This window comes from Adiantum capillus-veneris, chromosome 4, assembly GCF_014529385.1.
Source record: "Adiantum capillus-veneris isolate H3 chromosome 4, ASM1452938v2, whole genome shotgun sequence".
In the NCBI taxonomy this organism is placed as follows: Eukaryota; Viridiplantae; Streptophyta; class Polypodiopsida; order Polypodiales; family Pteridaceae; genus Adiantum; species Adiantum capillus-veneris.
Window position 1 is genome coordinate 172163404 of NC_140934.1, and position 24421 is coordinate 172187824.

Below are 24421 nucleotides of genomic sequence, written 5' to 3' on the forward strand. Positions count from 1 at the left end.
TAAAATCTAATATCTAACCAACCCAAATGATTTTCTCATATTAAATTGATCACTTAATGTGGGAGAATAAACGGGAACAAGTGTTAAGATATAGATATGTGCTTATAGATCTATCTCAACACGGGGCCAATAGTAAAGGGGCCCAAAAGGGAGATGGTCTATCAAAGAGCAAGGCTAACCAATGGAGCATAAGACCTTAGGGTTAGCTTCATTGAAGACCTCCAATAAATGTGTGTAAAAGTCCTTTGACCTTAGGTAAGCTAGGGCCGAGCTTGAGGTGGGAACCCGGCCCAAGCTCAAGGTGCTTGTCCTGCTTGAGGTGCTTGTCGTGCTTGAGGTGTTTTCCATGCTTGAGGTGCTTGACTGGCTCCATGCTTGAGGTGCTTGACTTGCTGCATGATTAAGGTACTTGAGGTGCCTTGAGAAGCTTGCCTGATATGCTTGTGGGAACACCCCCTAGTTCAAGTGCTTTGTCATGCTTGGTGAGTAAGGTGCTTGATCACCTAAAGTCAAAAGCATTCCTACAAGAGGGGGGGCAAGCCCTTTTCCTAGGGGCTAGAGAGAGAACACCCACTCACACACACAAGGGAAGCCCCAACTTGAAGAGGCAGCAAGGACACATGTCAAGCCCCTACCCATGTTACCTTCATGTGTTGCTTGAAGCCTATTGGCTAAGCTTCAAAGGGGTCCAATGATAAATTACATGAATTATCTAATTGTTTTAGCATTTATCTAGCCCTCTCTCTCAAAAAGGAAAGGGGGACACTTGTCTCAAGGCTACCCCTACTGCTTGTAATGCCTCCTGCTCATGATTGGCTAGGCCTGGGAGGGTCCAATGAGCTTCAAGCATGAGCTACAAGGGGGGGTCGACCCAAGCTAGCTAGGGGCTTGCTTGAGGGGTATACTCACCCACACACACTCACAATCACTCTCATTGTGTGCTATGCAAAGTGCAAGAGCTCCCTCTCCAAGCAAGTAGAGGTTGAGAGCCTACACCAACACTCTTGGCTATGGAGTGCAAATCCAACCAAGAGCCATACTTCAATGCTTGAGCTTGTCATCTCCTTCTTCTTCATTACTATGTTATTATGTATGCTAGCAACAAGAGTATGATAATTGAGGAACTAGTTCTTTCTCCTATGAAATGTTTCTTCTTCCTCTTCCCTACCCTCATTCCCTGCTAGCTCTCTCCACCTTCGAAGGTGTTTGAGGTCTTGGGACTGAGGCTTGGGACAATTAAAGCTTTCTTCAAGTTCATGTTATGCTATGATTGTGATGCATGAAGCTTTCCATCTTAATTGCATCACCTAGGTCACAAGGAACACAAAGAATGTATTGTAACAAGTCTCTCTTAATGGGAAAAATCATAATACAAATGCCTATTGAAGGGGGGACCGGCTCCACATAAATCCGATCCTCAACTGTTGTCATGTTCTCTAAATTCTCTCTCTTGCAAAAGTATTGTTCATGCCAAGTTAACTAATTGCTATGATTATGTTGCTATCTTCAATTATGTCTACCCGCTATGCTCACAAAGTTATTTCTCGAAAGTATTCTCATTAATTTCCGCTATTCTCAAGTTGAATAGGCTAATTCCATTACATCTTATTAGGTTTTTACAAAAGAATATGTGTACATACCTGGCGACCCGCCCACTTACCTGGGCGACCACATTGGGCTTTATATCCCAACATTAAAATGGTGTATGGCTAAGAAGCGGTTATGCCATGGGAGTTTGTAGTTCCTAGTCTTCGAGTAGCTTCTCAAGAAGGTTGGGATGGTAACCCCTTAGTTGAGACATTATATATCCTTGAAAGGCTAGATGAAGAGAGACAATTAGGTGTGCAAAATGCACTTGTGGAGAAAGATAGGAGGAAGAAATGGTCTAAAGAACAAAGATATCAATGTTGGTGATAAAGTCCTTGTGTATGGAGTGCGTAACAAAAAGAAAAAGTTGAAATATGCGGAAAAAGGACCAATAGAGTATGTGAGATCACCCCACAAGGAACCATTCGTGTGGAGACTCTTGATGGAGTTGAAACCATTGGATTCCTCAATGGGAGCAAATTTAAAAGATAGTATGATCCTTTAAGCCAAGAGGAGCTACGTGCCATCCATACAAAAAAGGTAGCCAAGGCACAACAGAAATGAAGAAGATACAAGCTCAAGCTGAGGCTAAGGAGCGACAACAACGCATAAGAAGAAAACGAGAGGCTAACCTTGGAGTCACACATGCAATCCACGTTGAAACCGACGAGGATTGGTTGGGCTCTGACACACCTCTACGATACCCTATTGAGCTAAAAAGCACATATGGAAAAGTGCTATATAACGCTTATTGGACACGGGTGCTAAAACTAATCTGCTATCATATGGAGTGTGGTGTCAGTTAGGGAAGCCACCTCTATCTGAAAGTATTATCCAAGTCAAGGTTGTCAACAAGAAAAAAAGTTTGGTTTTTGGAATCTGACATACTTCTGTCAGTTATGACAATGGGGTTGTAGCTCAATACTTTTTGGTCATGCCTATTGGAACTATGGAGGGTAATATAAACCTAGGACACACGTGGATGATAGCCACCAAATGCACTATTGATTGGGACAAGGGGTGTCACAACACAGAAACCAACTCTTAGCCCTGCCACTCAAGCCATAGTCCCTGAGATATTGACTTTTAAGGAAATAAAACCCAAAACATTACATGTCCAAGAGATTGGACCATATCTCCCCATAGCCCAACTCTTTAGAGCTTCAACTGATGTAGTTGAAATAAATCTTGAGACACACAAGACCCATCCCAATATAACAAAGAGAACATACAAGTAGGCCCCTAAAGCTTCTTTAGCGACCATAGCCAGTGCTAAAAGACAGGAGCCTGGTAAGAGACGTCCCATTCGCCCCAAGAAATGTAAAGAAACGTTGCGCTGGATTCCTAAAGAACTATTGGAAACCCAAGGCTACTATAAAGGAAATGATCAAATCTGTGTGCCAAAACGTAAATTGTGCTCTTACTTGTCACCGGGCCCATGTGAGCTCAATCCTGTGGCTCCAAAACAAATTGAAGATCGCGGAAAGGAAAAAATCACGGAATGCTACACACCTACTCTAGAGCTAGTTTGCGTACCGAAGAAAGAACGATTTGTTTTATTTAGCTCAGGAACAGCGAAATCAAATGAAGCTTCTTATTTTGGGTTTTTGATAAGTAACAAGTTCTTAGAAGGTATGTCGGAAAGAAAAACATTTGAAACCTGCAAGTAGTAGTTCCATTTCCGGGTTTTGTACTTAACATAATTTGAAGTTTTTGGATTTTCTATTCACTGATGCGGATCCATGGGCTCTGATATCTACCTGGATTACTAACTACATTAGTCATTTGGTTACTGGAAGTCGATACTAAAGTGTATGTATCGGATTATGTTTGGGGTTTTGCACTCGGAGTTGCAATACGGAAATGGGGGACCTGATTGGTCTAAATTACCCTTTAGACTTAGACTTTTTTATCACAGAGATATTTGCTTGCTCTCGGAACTTGGCAAAAGTAATAATAAATGTATGGATGGGGATGACTATCATTAGCATAAATATGCTTATGCCTCTGGTAAAGATCTTCGAGGAAGTGGTAATGATCGGAAATTTTGAAATACAATTTGTATGTAAATAATATGCTGTCCAACTTAAAACATCCACCTAGCAAAATGGCCTTAAAGACATGTACTTCTATCTTTGTATGCAAGAAATCACTTCTGATGAAGGTAAGTATATAATGGTGACTTCACAATTACAAAGTACTTTTTGATGCTCTTGGATAAGTACATAATTTTTGACACAAATGTTTTACTTTGAAGTTCGTTCAAATTAAAAGAGCCTTAATCCTCAAGTGGGGGTCTTGGAAGAGATGGTAGTAGACTGGACTTTTGAAAATTGATCCAATTTACAAAGGAGATGCTGTCCAATTTTTTCTAGAATTAAAAGATGTAAACATTAGCATATATAAATGGCTCAAACTTGATATTAGATCTTTGTTATGGTGGTAGTTTGTGTTGTAATTTTTGACACCAATAACAAGATGAGGGAGTCGTTGACACCTGTCTTCCCAAGTAATGCTAGTTCTGACAGGCTTGTGTTTCTTGGATGGTGGCAGGTAAGAGATTCTTTCCTTGGGATTACAACGAAAACTACAGCAGTAACGGAAGATCGTCCATTGTACCAGCTAATGTACCAGCTGGATCCTTCTACATGTAGTTGTAGTGGAACCTCATCCCAAAGGATGGGCACCCAAGATACAACACTAAGATATTATATTGTAGTGATCAAAGATCAAATTTTTGATCTAAATGATTGTATTATCCATTAGATACAGAATGTTGTATTAATGTATATGAAATGATAATTGAGGTTTATGACGTATTGTTTTAAAATATTGATATATTGTTTAATACAATTGTCTAAGTATGGTTCAATTATGAGGGGATTTTTCATACTTAAACACACACACACATTTTCCCTACTAGTCTTTGGTCGGACTAGTGCCATACTTAGTAATTGGAATTAGATAATGTATCAGATAATAATATAGCTACTCCAATTTATCCTGACTTCAATCAAACGGTTTTTGTCAGGGTATGGGTATTTATACCCTACGAATTGGCTTGCCTACTCTTTAATACAAGGTACATTATTAATAGCTTGATCCACCCAATCCAAAGGGATGGTCGGGGCTCTCAGCTCCTAAATTAGTCAAGCATATACATGTTTACATATAATCCATATACTGTAATCATTGACCACCCTCGAGCAGGTGTGGATTTTTAAGTTATCTTGCAGGATCGGAGTATTGTATAGTAACCAACATCACGACGTAATCCACAAATTTGGAGTGACATCATCCGAATCATGAGATATCAGGTATGTAGATTTCATAATACCTTACTCTCCTCTTTGGAGGACCCCTTTATCATACAACAATTGGGTGTACGTACATCTAAGTTCTGTTCAAACACATTACAGTGGAGTAATCTCGCATCTAAACCTTTTTGACACCGTACAAGTGATTGAGATATAAAACATGGAAATTTTTCGGAAACAATTTCTACAATTGGTGGGGGATTGGTCCACTTGGTGGACCATCCTCCACCAAGTGGATCTCTCCTCTGGGATGGGGGAGGGCCACACACACACACACACACACACTTATCTAGCTGACAAGTCGTTGGATAACACTTGGCTGATAGTTTCCCTTTTTGGTACTTTAAGCCGATGTCAGTCTTGGACATGGGTTCATGCCTACGTCTCTTGGGTACCGATTTCTTATTAACACCAACCCATATACCACCTAAAAAAAAGGAAAAGAGATCCCTATCTGAATAAAATTGCAATAATAGCAGGGAACATTTATTCTTGGGCAGGTCATGTTCCAAAAATAGACATAGCTTTGATACTCACACTACCACATGGCCTTACATAAACAACTCCTGCCAGTTGGAAGTGGAGGTATATACACATGGCACACTTGGTTTCTTTGGTAATTATGAGAAATAATCTGGTGGATCTCTCCTCTGGGATGGGGGAGGGCCACACACACACACACACACACACACACACACACACACACACACACACATGCACACATACACACACAATCACACTCATGTGCATACTATAGGCATAACAACCTTATGGCTTGACATAGGCTAAAATTCCCGATTAATCAGCTCTGAATGATACTCTGAGCTCTTGGAAGGCTGCCGACATGTGCTTTTGCATGTATTGCATTATTACCATCCCAAACCCGTTGTGAGCGGGATGAAAACACACACAGCGCCTCTATAACGACCCGACACACACTCTTGGGAAGATACACACACACACACACTATGGGGCACCACTCGGCTTAGACAACACACCTGGCCGAGACAGGGAACACACCTCTGGAGTGAGAGGAGAGAGACTATCCACTTGCCCACTCCACACAGACACACACACACACACACACACACACACACACACCCAAAAACTCAGCTCAAAAGAGGAGAATTTCTGATGTTTAGATACAATTGAGCTTGGGCCAACACCAATGGGGCAAACAGCTCACACAATATGGGTAAAAGATACCAGATACAATCACAAACTGGAGAAGAAGCTTCACTCACCGGAGAAGATTACACAGAAAAACAGCAGGAAAAGAGTGAAGAATTTGGCAAAATGGACAGCTCCATCGCGTCCGGAACGGCCCAAAACCCCAGTCTACAATGTCAAAGTGCTCAAATCCGACCTCGGATGAGCAGTTTACGGCCAAAACAGGCTCCAAAATGAGCAAAAAACACAGCTGCGGCTGTTCCTCCTCTCTTCTCCACGTTTTTTCTGGTCTTCTCTCTGTTTTTTCAGTTCCCACACTTAGATTTATTAGTTGGGCACCCTTGGCCTTTTAGATGACCTCAAACGGACCCCGAACAGGCCAAAAACTGACCTCGCAGTGCATAGTTGTCACCTTTTTTGCATCATCCGCACACCTGGCACTTATTTCTTTTCAATAATGCGTCTCGCAACCACGTGAAGTGGCCCCAAAAAGTGGTCCTAATGATGACCTTTCTGCATAACTCTCACAAGAAAACACCACTTTGTGTCCGTATTCATCCACGTGCAAATATTGACCCCGTTCGGCCTCCTGACGCCACTCGATGCCATCTGACGCACCTGCTTACCTCATGTCGTTGGCCCGCGGATAGCTTCCTCGAGAAGTTTTACGCGCTATAAACTCCTCATTATTGTAGAAAAAACATACTGGTACTGGTGATAGTGAAAATCGATGCACTATGTACATGCTGTCCTACCTGTACACATGTGGGCCCCACGTAACCACCTGGCTCTAGAAAATGGGCAATTCTTTATTTGATGCACCATGCATGTGGTACATATGCGCAATCCCTTGCTCCAAAAAACTCCTGACACCGTTCAAATAGAAGTTTTAGGATGTTGAAGGCCCTTTGCTGGTAGGGGTTTCTACAGTGATGTTTATACCTATTACTCGTGTCTTAGTGATGGAAAACTACATCTAACCTTGTGCTTCAAGATGGATATCTGTAGGTCTTTGCAGTAAATTTCAATTAGGGAATATATGGGAAGCTTTTTGTGTGTGTGTGTGTGTGTGTGTGGCTCCATGTAAATCTGGTCCTCAATTGTTGTCAATAGCTTAATTTCCCTCTCTTTTGAAGTATTGTTCATGCTTATCTAACTAGGTGTTATGCTTTTTGTTGCTCTCTCCACCCAAGCACTCTTGTTATGCTCATTAGGAATCTGTTCTAATGAAATGCTCACTATATTCATGCTTATTTCCGCTACACATAAGTTACTAGGCCATTAAATGTTACATCTCTCTTAGCATTGCTACAGCTTGGCCTATGTTGCTTCCATGGTGTCTCTTGCACAACCTAGATCGACACGTAAAGTGCTCCCAAATTCAAACTTTTTTTGTGTGAAAGAGGGGTTATTGTGCTACAATGGTGATTGCGCGCGCACACACACACACACACACACACACACACACACACACACACACACACACAGAGAGAGAGAGAGAGAGAGAGAGAGAGAGAGAGAGAGAGAGAGAGAGAGAGAGAGAGAGAGAGAGAGTCGTCATGCTTGGCGATCAGCGTAGGCATTAGTTTGAGAGCATGCCGCTATTTTTTCGGTCTCTTGCACAACCTAGATCGACACACAAAGTACTCCCAATTTCAGACTTCTTGCGTGTGAAGGAGTGGTTAATGTGTTATGATGGTGATTGTGCGACACACACACACACACACACACACAAAAAAAAGCTGTCACTGGACAAAAAAGCTTAGCTGATGATTATTTCAGGAGCCTTGCATCTACATCTCTATTATGCCGCTCATTACATGATCACACAAACAACTATCACAATAGAAGCAAGTATTTGGCCTCTCAGCCAAAGGCATGATACGAGTCGCCAAGGCTACCCCATACTCCCGAGTGTGATGAGTACAATTAAAATATCCTCATAGCTGATGACCATAACTACGGTATAGGAAAATCTTCTGAGGAGGTAGAAAGTGGGCTAGCAGATATAGCCGATTTGAAAAACCAGGCTTTATTGAATGCTCGATATAATAATACTTTGGCCCTAGACCCGCTGCTTCAGTAAACATCGCCAATCGGATATTATTCTTGAAATGTTCACGACCCCAAAGTGTCACTCGTGTCACTCAGTCCTGATACGTCCACCACTTTGTTTGGGAAACAGAGGTTCCTAACTCCGGAAATAGATGAAGGTCATAACGGAGTAATGTTGCTCGACGTATAGATTCATTTGACATAAAGAGATGTGCAGTTGCTATGAAAAAAACCTGGTCATGACTATAGGCCATAATACACCAAGGATGCAAAATAGTTGAAGAATGCCAAACTCTGGAAATGATACTTTGTACTTGGGGTTTTATATTTGACCAACCATCTTTAATAAAACCATTTTTTTTCCTAAACCAAATTGGAAATAGGAAAGTGTGCCTAAAATTGTGTTTACTCTCACATTGTAAATTGTGTTCCTTTTTTTCACACTATAGGGAGTGCTAAAGCTTAGTATAGGGCATGGATAACATGTATAAATACCTACTGTGTATATATACCCGAGACCTGATACAACTTACTAGCTATAAGTCTATAGACCTGGGTGTGAATATGGGAATTATTGCTATTTAATTTTACCTTGGGGTGATGTAGACTGTCTGACCGGGCTTTACATTTAACTTAAATAAAAAAGTTGAAAACCACTTACTCTGGAAATGATACTCGAGATTTGTTTTTTTATGTAACCAACCATTTAGAATAAAACCAGTTTATTGACTCTTAAGACTTATTGTGATTTGGAAATTTTACCCAAAATGTATCATACACTCACAGTGTAGAATGGTTTTTTACACTAGTGGAATGCTAAAACTTAAAGTCGGGCTAGGATAGCAGATAAAAATACCTACTGGGTTTTACATATCCGATGACGAATACAGTTTACTTGCTTCTAGTCGAAAAAACCGGGCTTTGACTATGGGAATTAATGCTATCTTAATTTACCATAGGTTGAGGTGGACTGCCCGACTTGGCTTCACATTTTCTGGTCACAGTACTAATCTTTAATTTTTGTAAGCGTGGCATGGGGTCCTTCTTGCCTCTACTGCACGCCACCACTTAGGTTTTGGGGTATGGTCTGCGATGACTGTCTTCCCCGCCCTTTTTCCTTGAGCATAAGGTTCTGATATGGTGGAATCTTACCTGTTACCCTCCGCATCTTGGGCTGTGAGGGATCCTGGTGTACGTGCCTATACTGACATCCTCGTTTGTGGGCTTAACCTGTCCAACTCAATGGTCGCGTCTGCTACAGAGGAGCATCAACTGTATAAATATGACTTCTAAGGTGAGTTACATACTCACATAGCTGCGTGCTCTGTTATTGTATCTCTGCGTGTGTTAGTTCAAAACTGTGTGTATTTTATCTACTGGTTGCTGTGGCTCAACATGCCGAAAAAATCAGAGAAAGCCATTGTGGAGGCGTCGTCGTCTCCTAATCTACAGGTTAATAGAAATCTGTTTTTTTGATTCCTGAATTTTAAAAGAATGGGAAATCTTTTTTTGCTCTTAACGAAAAAAAACTAGTTAAATAGACCGTTTTTTCTATCTTTTAGCTTGCTCCGGAGATTGTTCTTAAAAGGTTTATGAGGAGAAAAGTATGTGGTAAAGTATGGTAACTTTTGACAGATTGGAATGGGGGTTTTGCTTCAACTAATGATGTATATTGCTATTTAAAGTATAGATAGACTAGCTCAGGAACATGGCTCTTCCTGGTTATGAAAAAAGCGCATAAGAAACGAGTAACTACTGAGTAATGTTTGATGGAAATAAATAAATCTGGTGAAAAAAAAGGGGGCTGTTTAACTAGTTTTTTTTGAGTAAAAATTGTCCTTTATAATTTCTTGAAAAAAAGGCAGATTGCCAGGTGTATTTCTTATCTTATGGCTGCATGAAAATGAGGATGGTGGGGTATTTAAATGACATGGAGTGTATATACGGTTGACTCTGGTAATATTGTTACTCAATTGGGTAATGTACTCATGAAAGGTGTACTGTAGATCTGAAAATAACCTGTCCTTCACAAAATAATGAGATGTATGTGAGTGGTTGGATAAGTTTGGTTACTTTGCCGAGGTCATTTTGGTAAAAGGACTTACACGGAATTAAATCTGTTACTAATTCTGGGGCCTATTTTATTAAAACTACTTAAGATTATTCAGAGGTCATTCAAAACTGGTTTTTTTGGAAATGGTGGCCAGGCATCTGATATTCCAGTAGGTCATTTAAGGCTTCGCATACCCGATTGTAGGAGTAAATAATGTTTTTTCAACTTAACTCGACCATTTTTTACAAGTAAGATTGATCTTTTTTACCAGTTGCCTATTGTATTGAATCGGCTAAAAGATTATTTTGTATATACTGAGTACTGGCTTCTGGTATGGTGCCCTATATGCTGACTACACATACCGGACTAAGGTTGAATAAAAGCAAGTTTCTAATTTACTGGTTTTTTTTCATCATCATCATATGCTAGGAAGAGTAGTGGTAGGTTCTGATAAACCTATCACTAGTTCAATGTTTTGACAGATTTCTGATGTTGGCTGAGGTTATGTCGAACCTTGGCTACTCAATTCAATTTGCTTACCATCTTCTACTGGCTTCTTTTTCTCATTTAAAGTATGTAGGCACTTGTCCGTACCTACCATCTTGCTAGTAGGTTTGATCTCGATACTATAGGGTAAATCATATAGTGACATTAACCGGATCTTGGCTCGTTACTCTGATGTTTTTTTTTTTAAACAAACGTTTTTATTTACTGATTTAACTAAAATGATACTCTAAATTTACTGATTACTTCGGAGTTATTGCCCTAGTTTGAGATATTTGATAAGAATGAATGCAGTATATGGTAGATGAGTATGGCATATAGTTCCCTCTATCTGGGCATGACCGGAGATTTTTTTAAATTTTTTTTCGGACTAAGTCTAAGTTGGCTCACTGTGACTAAGTAGTCCAATATATTGTAGTATACATTTGTTAGTTGGCATGCGGCAGCAGTAGGAGTGACATAATATAATAGTAAGGATTTTTGGGAATAATGGTTATGACTTTTTTCTAAGAAAGGGGTATCTCAGTTAGGTAATAAGTGGTAAATACTAAAAGTTTTTTTGGGGATATCCCAGCCCGATTATAAAACTAGTTCCGAATAAAAGGTTCTATTACAAATGTTGTTGATATACAAGGAAGTTGGTAGTTTTGGTCTGGCTTGAGACTACTTCAAATGGAATATAAGTCACTCTTATCTAGTTAAGGATGAAGTTCTGGTAAAAAATTACTTTTCTCCTTAAACTCCTTTAAACCTTAAGATTGGTAAAAAAATGTTTTTTGAGAAAAAAATAATCAGAATTTATGGCTGCTCTATGGGGTTGGGTACCGTCTGTATCAGATTGGCAGAAAAGCCAAGGATCATCGTTGTTTAAAAAAAAAAAACCTTTTTATCTAAAAGAACAAATCACAAGTTAAGAACTATGTTTTTATTATGGTGACATGGATAACAACTGGGATGCCTAGCATCACCTGCGTACAGTCACGTGCTAACGAACTGTTTTCTTGTGGCTATGGGTGCAGGTGAGGGCTACCTTCCTTGATTAAAACGTCAAGTTCTTAACAAATGGTGGATCTCTTAGTGTGATGCAAAATTTCCCAGACTTTGGGTTTAAGGATTCTTGAGCTGTATTTTGTTATCTTCATTACCTTGTACAAAATTTATTTTCAACTGCAAATAAATTATTGTGCAAATCCACTGTACTTTTCTAGAATCGTAAGTCTGTGAACAGTTAGTGTTCGTTTGCGTATATATATATATATAGATTTAGAACTGCTACACACACACACACACACACACAGCGGCCGTCGTGCTGGCAATCGACTCAGGCATTAGTTGGAGAGTAGGCTGCTATTTTTTCTCAGAGGACATTAATTAGCGGTTTTTGATGGGCCTGCGACTCTAAAACTATAGCAGCAATTAAGATGATGTCGCCTTAAATTCTATAGCTCGGTGCTCGAACAGAGAGAGAGAGCGAGAGAGAACGAGAGAGAGCGAGAGAGAGAGAGAGAGAGAGAGAGAGAGAGAGAGAGAGAGAGAGAGAGAGAGAGAGAGAGAGAGAGAGAGAGAGAGAGAGAGAGAGAGAGAGAGGCTTGCTCTCAATTGATGATTCGCCTCAAGCCAATCAGTTGAGTGAGAGATAGCAAGCCCATCAAATCCAAAGCACAAAAATTACACTTTAAGGTCTTTTGTCAATCCCAATAGTGCAAGTTCTTTGGAACTATGCTGCATAAGGATAACCATGGCTAGATGCCTCCATAGCCATCAGAAAGCAAGAGCTTACCTCGAATGAGGCTCTTATTCTCACCATTGAAGCTTGTGTGTAGCAGAGAGTTGGGGAGGGCAATCCATTACAAGGCTTCACCCAAATAGAAAATTTCTGCATTTTCTAGCTCATGGCTTTCTACTTCATCCAAGTAGGCGTCCAAGCACTTGCTGCATAAATTGAAAACTGCATAGTAAAGCTTTTGCCTATTCCCTTGTCCGCGATATGCACTATCGCAGCAATTCGGCTTAGCTCCCATTTCCTTCGATGCGAGATAGGACGTTGGGGCAATGGAGAAGAGTCAAATCGATTGTGCACATTATGCTCACTGCAAGTTCGAGAGTCTGAGTACCACACACTACTAGAGTGCTCAACTTTTGATCACATCCGAACTTGCTTCTCTCACATTTTCAGCCATAACTTAGACCTACACACTTTCCTCTCCCAGCCAAAGTGTGGGCTCTCCATTGCGACTCTCATCACTACAATTTTGGAGCATCGAGAGTCACTCATCAGCCATACACATACTACATCACATGTAACTTTGGTCCCATAGGTCATATTTGACCTCCGAGGACGATAATAAAATCTCTCTCTCTCTCTCTCTCTCTCTCTCTCTCTCTCTCTCTCTCTCTCTCTCTCTCTCTCTCTCTCTCACTGTTCGCTCAAAGCTCACTGCCGGGAGGGCGCCGGGGACTCAAGGAAAAACCACCACGTGTAGGGGGGGGGGCATACCTCCCCCTCTCTCACTGTCTCACTTATTGCATGGACACTTTCTCTCTCCAGCACACGATTGTAGGTACAAACTTCAAGGCAACAACACCTCCCTCTCTCTGTCTCTCACTCGCTCTGTTCTCTCTCACTGTCTCATTGTCCGCCCAGAGATCACCGTTGAGAGGGCACCGGACTCAGGAAAAGCCGCCATGTCCCAAAACACCCGTCAAATTTCAAAAATTCACAAAATACCCTTTTATCTATTGTGGTCGCATTGTTCAAGCTTTTCTAATCTTTATTCCTTTCTTATAACTGAGATCTGTTTTTGAGTGCTTAGCATGTAATTTGTCACAAATTTCCTCTAAGAAAAAAGGCGATTATGTCTAAAAATAATGGAGCGATTCATCTTCAAAGCCTACATAAGATTTCAGGCCACAAAAAAAAAGTATCACAGACTTCAATGCGACAACCTCTCTCTCTCTCTCTCTCTCTATGTTCTCTCTCACTGTCTCACTATTCGGTCAAAGATCACTGTCAGGAGGGCGTCGGACTCAAGGAAAAGCCGCCACGTGTGGGGGGGGGGATACCTCACCCTTTTATATAGTATAGATGAGAGTGACAAACATGTCCATACTCTTATCCAACTCCCAAATCAGTCGTAAGGCATCTAAGCCTCATAACTTGAGGTGGCCATATAGCATGTTGCTTCTAAATCCACCAAAATATGCATGAATTCCGTAGCATGAAATAAAAATTACTTGTAGATAAACATTTGTCATAGCAACCAACCCAGTTTGAGTTTAGAAAATGTGAGGCCGGAGGGAATACTTGACATGTCTCTCCACCCAACCTCTGCCCCTTATATAGGCACCCCTGAGCTCGCTTCAAACTTACCTTTGGCCCTTGGCATGACATTACTCCCCCCTTGGAGAAGTGTTTTTGTGCGCGAATGTCGCACATGTCAATGCAAGGAACTTGCCGATACACCGTGTGTGAGCCACAAATGGCTCCAAGCACACAACAAGCCTAAACTAGTAAGCTCAAAGATGGTGATGGTGTGTCACTCACCGCTCTATGCTTGCTTTCGTGGAGGATTCCTTGCCGCAAAGAAGAAGGAGCCGCCGCTGTGCCACGCTCAACCGCTTCGCCACCGCCGTGCCGTCGTCGCAATGCTCGATCGCACTCTCTCTCTCTCTCTCTCATGCATATACACAACACAAAGAGGTGAAGAAGAAGAAGATGGGGATGGAGCAAGAGCACTCTTCAATTGCGCAAATGAGAGAATGAGGTTTTTTAGGTTTAGATTGACTTTTATATGGGCTCGCTGGGCGCCCACACTTAGCCAATCTTACCCAAACGTTAAACGTTCCAGTTTTAGAGTGCGCCTCTCATCGGTGATCACTCTTAACCATTCCTATTGGACCGACAAGCCCGGTGCTTGACTCTACCAAGTAAATAATACAACGTCTGTCGTAGGTGATAGGGTGTTCGTGAGCCATGAGGGTTAACATGCCCCCCTTCCTGATGTAGATTCCGTCCTCGGAAGCTATTGAGTTGAAGCTCGTTTGTTGAGGTGGAAGAGCATTTGAGATGAATGTCCTTATCCTTCTTCAGTAACTGCAAAATCAAAAAACATTGGCACAGTAATTGCATTCTCATAAACAATTAAAAAGCATATGCAATTTTAGGCAGACAAATTGATTGGTAGCATAATTCTAAACCATTTGTCAGCAATAAACATTAAATTGCAATATAATCAAATGCATAAACAGATGTAAAGGTAAAAAATTAAACAAGTCTGCGGTCGCTAATTTAATGGTCAAAAGGCACTAGAGATCGACTATTAATACCATGGGTAAGCTTCTTAATTTTCTCTGGTCAATTGAGTTGTTTAATTGCGAGAGCCAAGTATTTCATGTTCGAGGGCTGACTAGAGGCTATACCTAGAAGACCTTGTAGTTAAGCTACGATAAAAGGAATTTCTCATGAAATATCGCCTTTTCACAGTGTTTCAATTTTGACGTGTGTGCTTATTTTGTATGCTTTGGGTTTTTTTCTTTTCAAGAAAAAGCGCCCACACTAGGAACCTCTAGGGCTCTAGTACCATAGGCGATACATGTGAGTGAAGTACCAAATCAAGCTAAGATTTCTCTTCCAGCTTAAGATTTTACATTGTGGCACTTTGATTTTTTATTTTTATTTTAATTTTTTGTTTGTTCGTTTTCAACATTTTAATTTTGTAACTTTGGGGGGTCATACAACACGGTTACCCTCCCCATGCTCATCACACTAGTAAACTCCCTTTATAATACTTAAGCGAAAGGTCAATAGGGACTAAGCCCACTAGGAAGCCCTAGTACATTTCACACAATGCTGCCTAAATCGGATTAAGAACTAAGTAACCATTGATTATTAGGAAGGCATTCCCCATGGTATTAAGAGAAGATCTCTAACATCTAACTTGGTCAAACTAGCTTAGCCGGACTGCTTGATTTTTAAACCTAGACAAGTGATTATAACAAAAAATTACATTGAATTTAATGTTTGATACTAAGCAAATGCACTGAATATTATGCTACCAATCACAATTAAAGCAGACAAACATGGATGCAAAAAGATAAGGGGCAATGTTAATGGAAAAGAAACACCTGTTGTGTTGATGGTCGCGCTTGATTTGAAAAGTGGATGAGAGAAAGATCCCATGAAGGTCCAAATCCTAACAACAGCAACACGTTCCTGTACACACTTGGAAACACAAAGAATACCTATAGGAGGCACATCAGTGGGAAGAAAGAACTTTGTTGATCACTAAACTCTAAAACAAAAACAATCATATTGTACTAATCCTGCCTACCTCCATCACTCGAGTGATGAGGATCAAAGGTGTTTTATGACATAGGTTTTTGTTTTAGTGTACCTGTGCGCTCCTTGCCGCACTGTCGAAGCAAGGGACTTGCCGATACACCGTGTGCGAGCCACAAATGGCTCCAAGCACACAACAAGACTAATCTAGAAAGCTCAAAAGAGGGCAATGGTGTGTCACTCACCGCTCTATGCTCCTGCCGTGGAGGATTCCTCGCCGCGATGAAGAAGAAGCTGTAGTCGTGCCGCGCTCAACCACTTCGCCGCCGTCGTGCCTTCGTAATGCTCGATCGCACTCTCTCTCTCTCTCTCTCTCTCTCTCACTCTTTCACACATACACACACACACGAGGAGGTGAAGAAGAAGAAGATGGAGATGGAGATGGAGCAAGAGCACTCTTCTATTGCACAAATGAGAGAATGAGTGAATTTTAGGTTTAGTTGGCTTTTATATGAGCTCACCACATTCACACTTGGGCGCCCATGCTTAGCCAACTAATCCCTTGAATGTCCCAGTTAGAGTGCGCCTCTCATCGGCGATCACTCTTACCCTTTTCCTATTGGTCCGACAAGCCCGGTACCTGACTCTACCAAATATATAATACACGTCCGTCCTAGGAGATGGGGTGTCCGTGAGCCGTGAGGGTTAACATGCCCCCCTTCCTGATGTAGATTCCGTCCTCGGAAGCTATTGAGTTGAAGCTGGTTCGTCGAGGTGGAAGAGCATTTGAGATGAATGTCCTTAGCCTTCTTCAGTCACTGCAAAATCAAACAACATTGGCACAGTAATTGCATTCTCCTAAGTGATGAAAAAGCATATGCAGTTTTAGGTAGACAAATTGATTGGTAAAAGAATTTCAAACAATTTGTTAGTAATGAACATTAAATTGCAATGTAATCAAATGCATAAATAGATGTAAAGGTAAAAAATTAAACAAGTCTGGGGTCGCTAATTTGACGGTCGAAAGGCACTAGAGATCGAATATTAATACCATGGGTAAGCTTCTTAATTTTCTGTGGTCAATTAAGTTGTTTAATCGCGAGAGCCAAGTATTCATGTTCGAGGGCTGACTAGAGGCTATATCTAGAAGACCTTGTAGTTAAGCTACCATAAAAGGAATTTCTCATGAAATCATCGCCTGACTGATTACTTTTTCTTTGACCCCCCAAAGTCTTTTCACAGTGATTCAATTTTGATGTGTGTGCTTATTTTGTATGCCTTGGGTTTTTTTTGCTTTTCAAGTAAAAGCGCCCATACTGGGAACCTCTAGGCCTCTAGTACCATAGGCAATACATGTGAGTGAAGTACCAAATCAAGCTGAGATTTCTCTTCCAGCTTAAGATTTTACAATGTGGCACTTTGATTTTTTGTTTGTTCATTTTCAGCATTTTAATTTTGTAACTTTGGGGGGTCATATAACACTGATACACCTCCCCAGGCTCATCACACTAGTAAACTCCCTTTATAATACTTAAGCTAAAGGTCAATAGGGTCAAGCCCACTAGAAAGCCCTAGTACATTTCACACAATGCTGCTAGATCGGATTAAACCTAAGTAACCATTAATTATTAGGAAGGCATTCCCCATGGTATTAAGAGAAGATTTCTAACACCTAACTTGGCAAACTAGCTTAGTCGGACTGCTTGATTTTTAAACCTAGACAAGTGATTATGACAAAAAAATTACATTGAATTAAATGTTTGATACTAAGCAAATTCGGTGAATGTTAGGTCTACCATCACAATAAAGCAGACAATCATAGATGCAAAAAAGATAAGGGGCAATGCTAATGGACAAGAAACACCTGTTTGTGCGATGGTCGCGCTTGATTTGAAGAGTGAGTCGAGATAAAGATTCCATGAAGGTCCAAATCCTCCAATAGCAACACGCTCCTGTACATACTAGGAAACAAAAGGAATACCTCCAGGAGGCACATTAGTGGAAAAAGGTACCAACACTTATTGAACACAACAAAAAACATAAGGAATTCTAACCTAATTATTTGCACTCCCCCTAGAGAGTCAAGAGAATAGGATATTGTAGAGGTTGGGGGGAAACCCTAAGGCTAAACCCCTATCCTCGTCGTCGAGATAAACAAAGTCATCATCCATGAGATCATATGTGCCATCCGTGTAGTCTTGTAAATTTTCTTCTTCATCATAGGTGCCCATGTTTACTAAGAAGGTCACTAGACGCCTATAGTCATCTTGGTCAAAAGGGTAGGCTTGTGCAATGGGAGAAACGCTCTCTACTAAGTATGGATCAGACGTGGTCAAGAGACATGTCAGCCATTCTAACTCCTGAAAATTCCTCTCACATGCTAGCGTACCTATCAAATCCCATTCACATGCAAGCACTGGAAAGACCATGTGAAATATTTGTGAAAAGTAACGAGGGCACCTCTCACCCAAGGCAGGAGTGGATGACTCTAGCGTACTAGCCATATCTGTACACGTAAATAGATGATGGTTAGAGTGCAATTATTACAAGGGTCGTGTTATTGTGCATAATTTGTTTTTATGATTTGTGTTATGGCTCTTGCTCTTTTACTTTTTTATCTTGTTTTTGTGAGTATAAGGCTTTATATATACATTCCCTAAGATCGGAGATTAAGAGGTCAGGGAGAAAGGTTGAGAGGGAAGCAAGTGAATGATGGATGTCCACAAACACTCCCCCCTTCCTTGGGTAGATCATACGTTTGAAATGATGTCGTCACCCTTGAAACCAATTGTTCCAGTTGGTAATAGGTGAGGATTTTTGCCAGTAGTTTTCTATTACCCTAGGTGCCTCGTCAAGTTACAAGGGTGGTAAGGTACTCTCCCAGGATTCGAACTTGAAGTGGTTTCATCATGTGATTCTTGAACACTGGGAGGTGTGGATTCTTTTATAGCTTCATGGAGGTCCATTACTATAGATGGAGGCTGTGTGGAAGCTTTTACCTCTATGGAAGTATTACATGAGGAGCTAGAAGCTTCATGAAACTCCCCCCTTCCTGAGCTAGGTGGAATAAATTGGTTTTGCCTTGGAGCCCAAACTAGCTCTGGACTAGGTGTGTAGCATTCTGTGATCTTTCCCTTCCCACGGTCTGCCATTGGCTTTAGCGTTACACTGTTTGACTCCTATGGGTTTGTTGTCGATAGGGAAGGACACATTTTACGTTTAGGTACCCAAATTTTCTCATTTCCATCATAGTAGCCTTGGGCTTCTAATAGTTGTTTTGGAATCCATCGTGATTTGGTCTTGACTCTCCTAGGGAGCGCTCTTGGTTTTCCCATGAAATTTTTTCTTGGAATGGATGGGAGGGTTGAGGTAGTTGGAAGTAAGGCCTTGGGGACCCATTGATATGTACTCTTAGGTCATGGGTGAGTACTTGCAATATTACTGCTTGCTGCAACTACAAGTGTTGAAGTGCTAGGTTCATGGGTAGCAAGCAAAGACGAGTTAACCACCTTGGCTTGTGAATGTTGGCTATCCTTCAACTTTGCTAGAGTTTGCAACGTAGGTGACTTTGCTTGAATGATAGGGGTAGGAGTTGGTGGTCGCGTCGTGACACTAACAGTATCCCAATCAATAGTGCATTTGGTTGCCAACATCCATGTGCGTCCCAGGTTTACGTTGCCTTTCATAGCTCCCGCGGGCATCACTAGAAACCTCTGCACTATGCTTCCATTGTCATAGACAATAGGGGTCTGAAGGACTCCAAGAATAGCAGTTTTCTTTTTATTAATGCCCTTGACTTGCATCGTACTCGGGGATAGGGTCGGTTTCCCTAATTGACACCAAACTCCATAGGATAACAAATTGTGTTTAGCTCCCGTATCTAATAAGGCATTGTATAGTACTTTCCCATAGGGGCTATTTAGCTCAATTGGGTATCGTAGGGGTGGCTCAGATTCTAATGAGTCGTCATTTGTGTCCTCGAAAAATGCTTGCGTGATTCCTAGATTAGCCTCTCGTTGGCGTTTAAGACGTTGTTGTCGTTCTCGAGCCTCAACTCTTGCTTGGATTTTTTAAAGCTCTGCTTGTTCGTTGGCAGCCTTCTTTTGATGGATGGCTTGCAACTCTTCCTGGCTTAGAGGATCATAATATCTTTTGAATTTACTCCCATTAAGGATCCAATGGTTTCAACCCATCTAGAGTCTCCACACGAATGGTACCTTGCGGGGTACTTTCACACACACTCGATATGGCCCCTTACCAGTATGTATCAATTTCTTCTTTTCATTACGTACCCCCGTACATAAGAACTTTATCACCAACCTTGATGTCTTTATCCTTTAAATGGCTATCAAACCACTTCTTTCTCCTATCCTTCTCCACTAGAGCATTTCGCACAGCTAATTGCCTTTCTTCATCTAGCCTTTCCAGGATATATAATCGCTCCACTAAGGGGTTACCATCCCAACCTTCTTGAGAAGCTACTCGAAGACTAGGAATGACAAACTCCCATGGCATAACTGCTTCTTGGCCATACACCATCTTAAACGGTGTGCAATTAATAACAACTTTATATGCAGTACGATAAGCCCATAAAGCTGATGTAAGTTTTAGGTCCCAATCAGTGCAATGAGCCTCGACTGTCTTTGTCAAAATGGAGATGAGAGTTTTGTTGGTACTCTCAGCTTGGCTTGTGGTGAGATATCATGAAGTTTGATGTAAGTTCTTTTATTACTTCATTTATAAAATGAGTTCCATTGTCACTTACAAGTTCAAAGGGGCATCCAAAACGTGTGATAATGTTCTCAAAGAGGAACTTAGCTTTTGTTTTTGCATCCGCCTTTCGTGTTGCTTTTGCTTCAGCCCATTTGGTTACATAGTCGGTAGCCACAATGATATATCGTGATTGCGTGTTACGTGCAGCCGGACTAATCGGTCCTACAAAGTCTAAGCCCCACTTTTCAAATGGTTGGGTTACCTTGATGGGATGTAGAGGCATCCTATCCCTTCTTTGTGGCTTGTTGAAGCGTTGGCATTCATCACATCCCTTTGCAAAAAGTGATGCATCCTTAAACAGAGCGGGCCACCAATAGCCTGACTGTAAGATCTTTCGGGCAGTCAAGTTTCCTGAAAAGTGACCACTAGCTACACCCATGTGTGCCTCTTGTAGAATATATAAATACTCATCCTCACGGGCACAACGTCTAAGAACATCATCTTTTCCTCTCTTATAGAGAGTTCCAGCCAGTAAGCAATAGGGTTCGCATTCCTTGATTAATTTTCGAGCTATATCTTTTCGCAGTTCTTTGGGTGGAAAACCATTAACTAAGAAGTTAACAATCTTTTCACTCCATTCAGGCATTGTCTCAACAATGAACAAAGGAGTATCAGGCAATTCATCATCAACCCCCGTAGGAGCTTCGCCATTAGGGATACGAGATAAATGATCCGCCATGACATGTTTCCTCCCAGGCCTCACAACAACGGTGAAGTCAAAATCAAGAAGAATTAACAATCATCGTGTAATTCGACCTGTGGAACACGGCTTGTTTACCAAATATAGCAATGCTTGATGATCAACATAAAACACAAACTTGGTAGCAAGAAGGTAATAGCGAAATTTCTTTACTGCGTAAATCATAGCTAGACCTTTGCGCTCTATAGTAGTGTAGTTCATCTCGGCATCATTTAATTGGCGACTTGCAAAGATAATAGGGTAGTCCAATTTATGTTCTCCTGGTTGAGTTAGAACACACCCAATAGCAAAATTTGATGCATCAATATGCACATGAAAAGGTGCATTCCAATCAGGTGTTCGCAGGATTGGAGCACTTGTTAGGGCCTTCTTTAATAACTCATAAGATTGATGACATTCTTCCGTCCAGTGAAACTCGATAAGAAGCTTGTACAATGGACGCGCTATCTCGGCAAAGTTTAAAATAAATCTTCGATAATAACCAACATGGCCCATAAATCTTTGAACTCCTTTATAGTTCGTAGGTTGTGGCAAATCGGCAATGGCTTTAATCTTACTCTCATCTGTGGATATCCCGTTCTTGGACACTATATGCCCTAGAATGACTCCATGCTTAACCCAAAATTGGCATTTGAAAGGGTTCAATGAGATGTGATAAAATCTGCACCTTTCAAATATTTTTCGTAGATATAACAAAAGCTTCTCCCAAGAAGAATAAACACAAAGGTCGTCTAGGAAAGCTTCACAAAACTCCCTTAGAAATTCTTTAAACGCAGTGTTTATTAATTGTTGGAATGTAGCAGGGGCATTCGTTAAGCCAAAAGCCATAACACGAAATGCAAACACTCCAAACTCTGTGATAAAAGCAGTTTTAGCTTGGTCCTCTAATGCAATTGTGATTTGATTGTAACCAGAGTACCCATCTAAAAAGCTATAAGTTCCTTTCCCGCAACTCTTTCAAGCACATGTTCTGAATATGGCAAGGGATAATGATCTCTCCTAGTGGCTGCATTAACTTTCTTGAGGTCCACGCACACTCTTAGTTTCCCATTCTTTTTTGGTACAATGACTATCGGAGAAACCCATTCTGAGTGCTCAATAGGGTATATGAATCCACATTGGATAAGTTTTTCAATCTCCTCTTGTACAATTTTGGCGTACTTAGGATTCATTGGATAGGGTCGTTGCTGGACGGGTTTAGCAGTGTTGATCATGGGAATTGTATGTTGCACCACAGAAGTTGGAACGCCCTTCATGTCATGATATGTCCAAGCAAAGATATCCTTGTATTCCTTGAGGAGCTCCTTAAGTACAGCCTCTTCAGTTTTGGTAAGGTCTGAGCAATAAAGACGGGTTTAGACTCCTCACCTGGTTCTGCTAATTCTATCTCCTTAACTACCGCTGAACCATCATAGACTCGACTGCTTTCATTGGTAGGTATTTGTTGGGCCTTGGCATACACAACCTTTCGCTCCCCCGTGGTATAAGATTTAAAATGTTCAGGAGCCATATGTAAGTCAGCAGGCTCTTGTCCTGACGGAGACCTTTCTTTTAGTTCTGCCTCTTTTTGTTGTTGTGCTAACTCTCGGTTTTGACGTCTTCTTATAGTTCGACTCAATTTCGGGTCTGTAACCTCCAATTGAGCGAGGTCAATGGGTCGCGGGCTGCACCACATGACACTCTGGAGATGTTCACCCCAATTGTCTACTAGCTTTCGATCAGCATCACATGCCCCTAGATAGCTAAGCCATTCTGCCGTAGATCTTTCCTTGTTTATCCTAGCTCTCACATTTGCTCGATATCGTCGTCTCTTATATGACCTTTGTTTCTTGCTAAGGTTTTGATTTTGGTAAATGTTTGAACTCGACTCGCTTGATAGGTCTTCGCTTGTATCTTCTTCACTCTCATATAAATTACCATAGATGGTCGTACTAGACTGTTCAGTTTCTATACTTGGCTCACTCGATGTTTCCTCAGGTTCTGAATCCATTTCTCCCTGAGATTCCGTTTCTGATGTGTATTGGCCTGAAGCCTTTGAGGAATCATCGGTTTCACTCTCAGGTAGGTGTGCCTCTTTCTTATCATCGGATGTTACATGCGCTACACCTAACATGTTTACTGGTGCAATGTGTGGTATCTCTTCCCCATCTGGTGTTACCCAGGTTGTTCCTCTAGCTCCCCATGTATCTATAGTTGCCGCTAGGTGTACCCAATCGACATTGTTTGACTTAGCCATTCCGGGTAGGATATCCATATAAGGAGAGTTCTCCCCAATATCCGTGTCTTCGTTACACGTGTAACAATACTGTAATGGAGCTGAGTGAATTGTTGTGTCTGATCGATTATCAATGATGAATTTATTTCCTAGAGGATGCGTTCGACCACTTAAAAGATCAACTCGAATGACAGAGTTTTGGAACTGTAAGTAGACATGGTTTTTGGACCAGTCATGCACCATTTTTGCTTCCCTCATGAATGGACGCCCTAAGATCATCTCAAATGACATAGGATGCTTGGAAAAATCCATAACAATGAAAGTCTGCCTTACCTTGTGTCCCAAGAACTTGATTCTGAGATCCTTTAGCATTCCAATAGGCATAACAATAGATCCATTAGCTATTTTTACCACTACGCTTGTGGCTTCAAGGTGAGGTCGCCCCATAGACTCCCAACAACTCTTTGTCACCATGCTGACTCCCGCACCACCGTCAAGGACTCCCTTTACAGTTAATCCTTTAGTAGTGATTGGCAGAGTAGCATTAGATTCATCACCTTCAAAGTATTGCCCCAACTTGTTAACGGGTACTTCAATTACAGATTCATGTCCCGCTAGGTCAGATGGTGGTGCTAAATGTTCCTCATCATTCATTACCGAGTCACGTTTGTTCATATGTGCAAACTGTGGTAATCCGGCCTGTAATTCTCCATTGAGGAAGGCTCGAAGAGCTGAGACTAGCTCGGGGTCTTTATATAGTTTGGACATG

General features: G+C 41.2%; 1 pseudogene; it reads right to left on the bottom strand.

The window, feature by feature from the left end:
- Positions 1-14772: 14772 nt before the first annotated feature.
- Positions 14773-23427, bottom strand: LOC147460364 (uncharacterized; annotated as a pseudogene).
- Between the last annotated feature and the right edge of the window lie 994 nt (positions 23428-24421).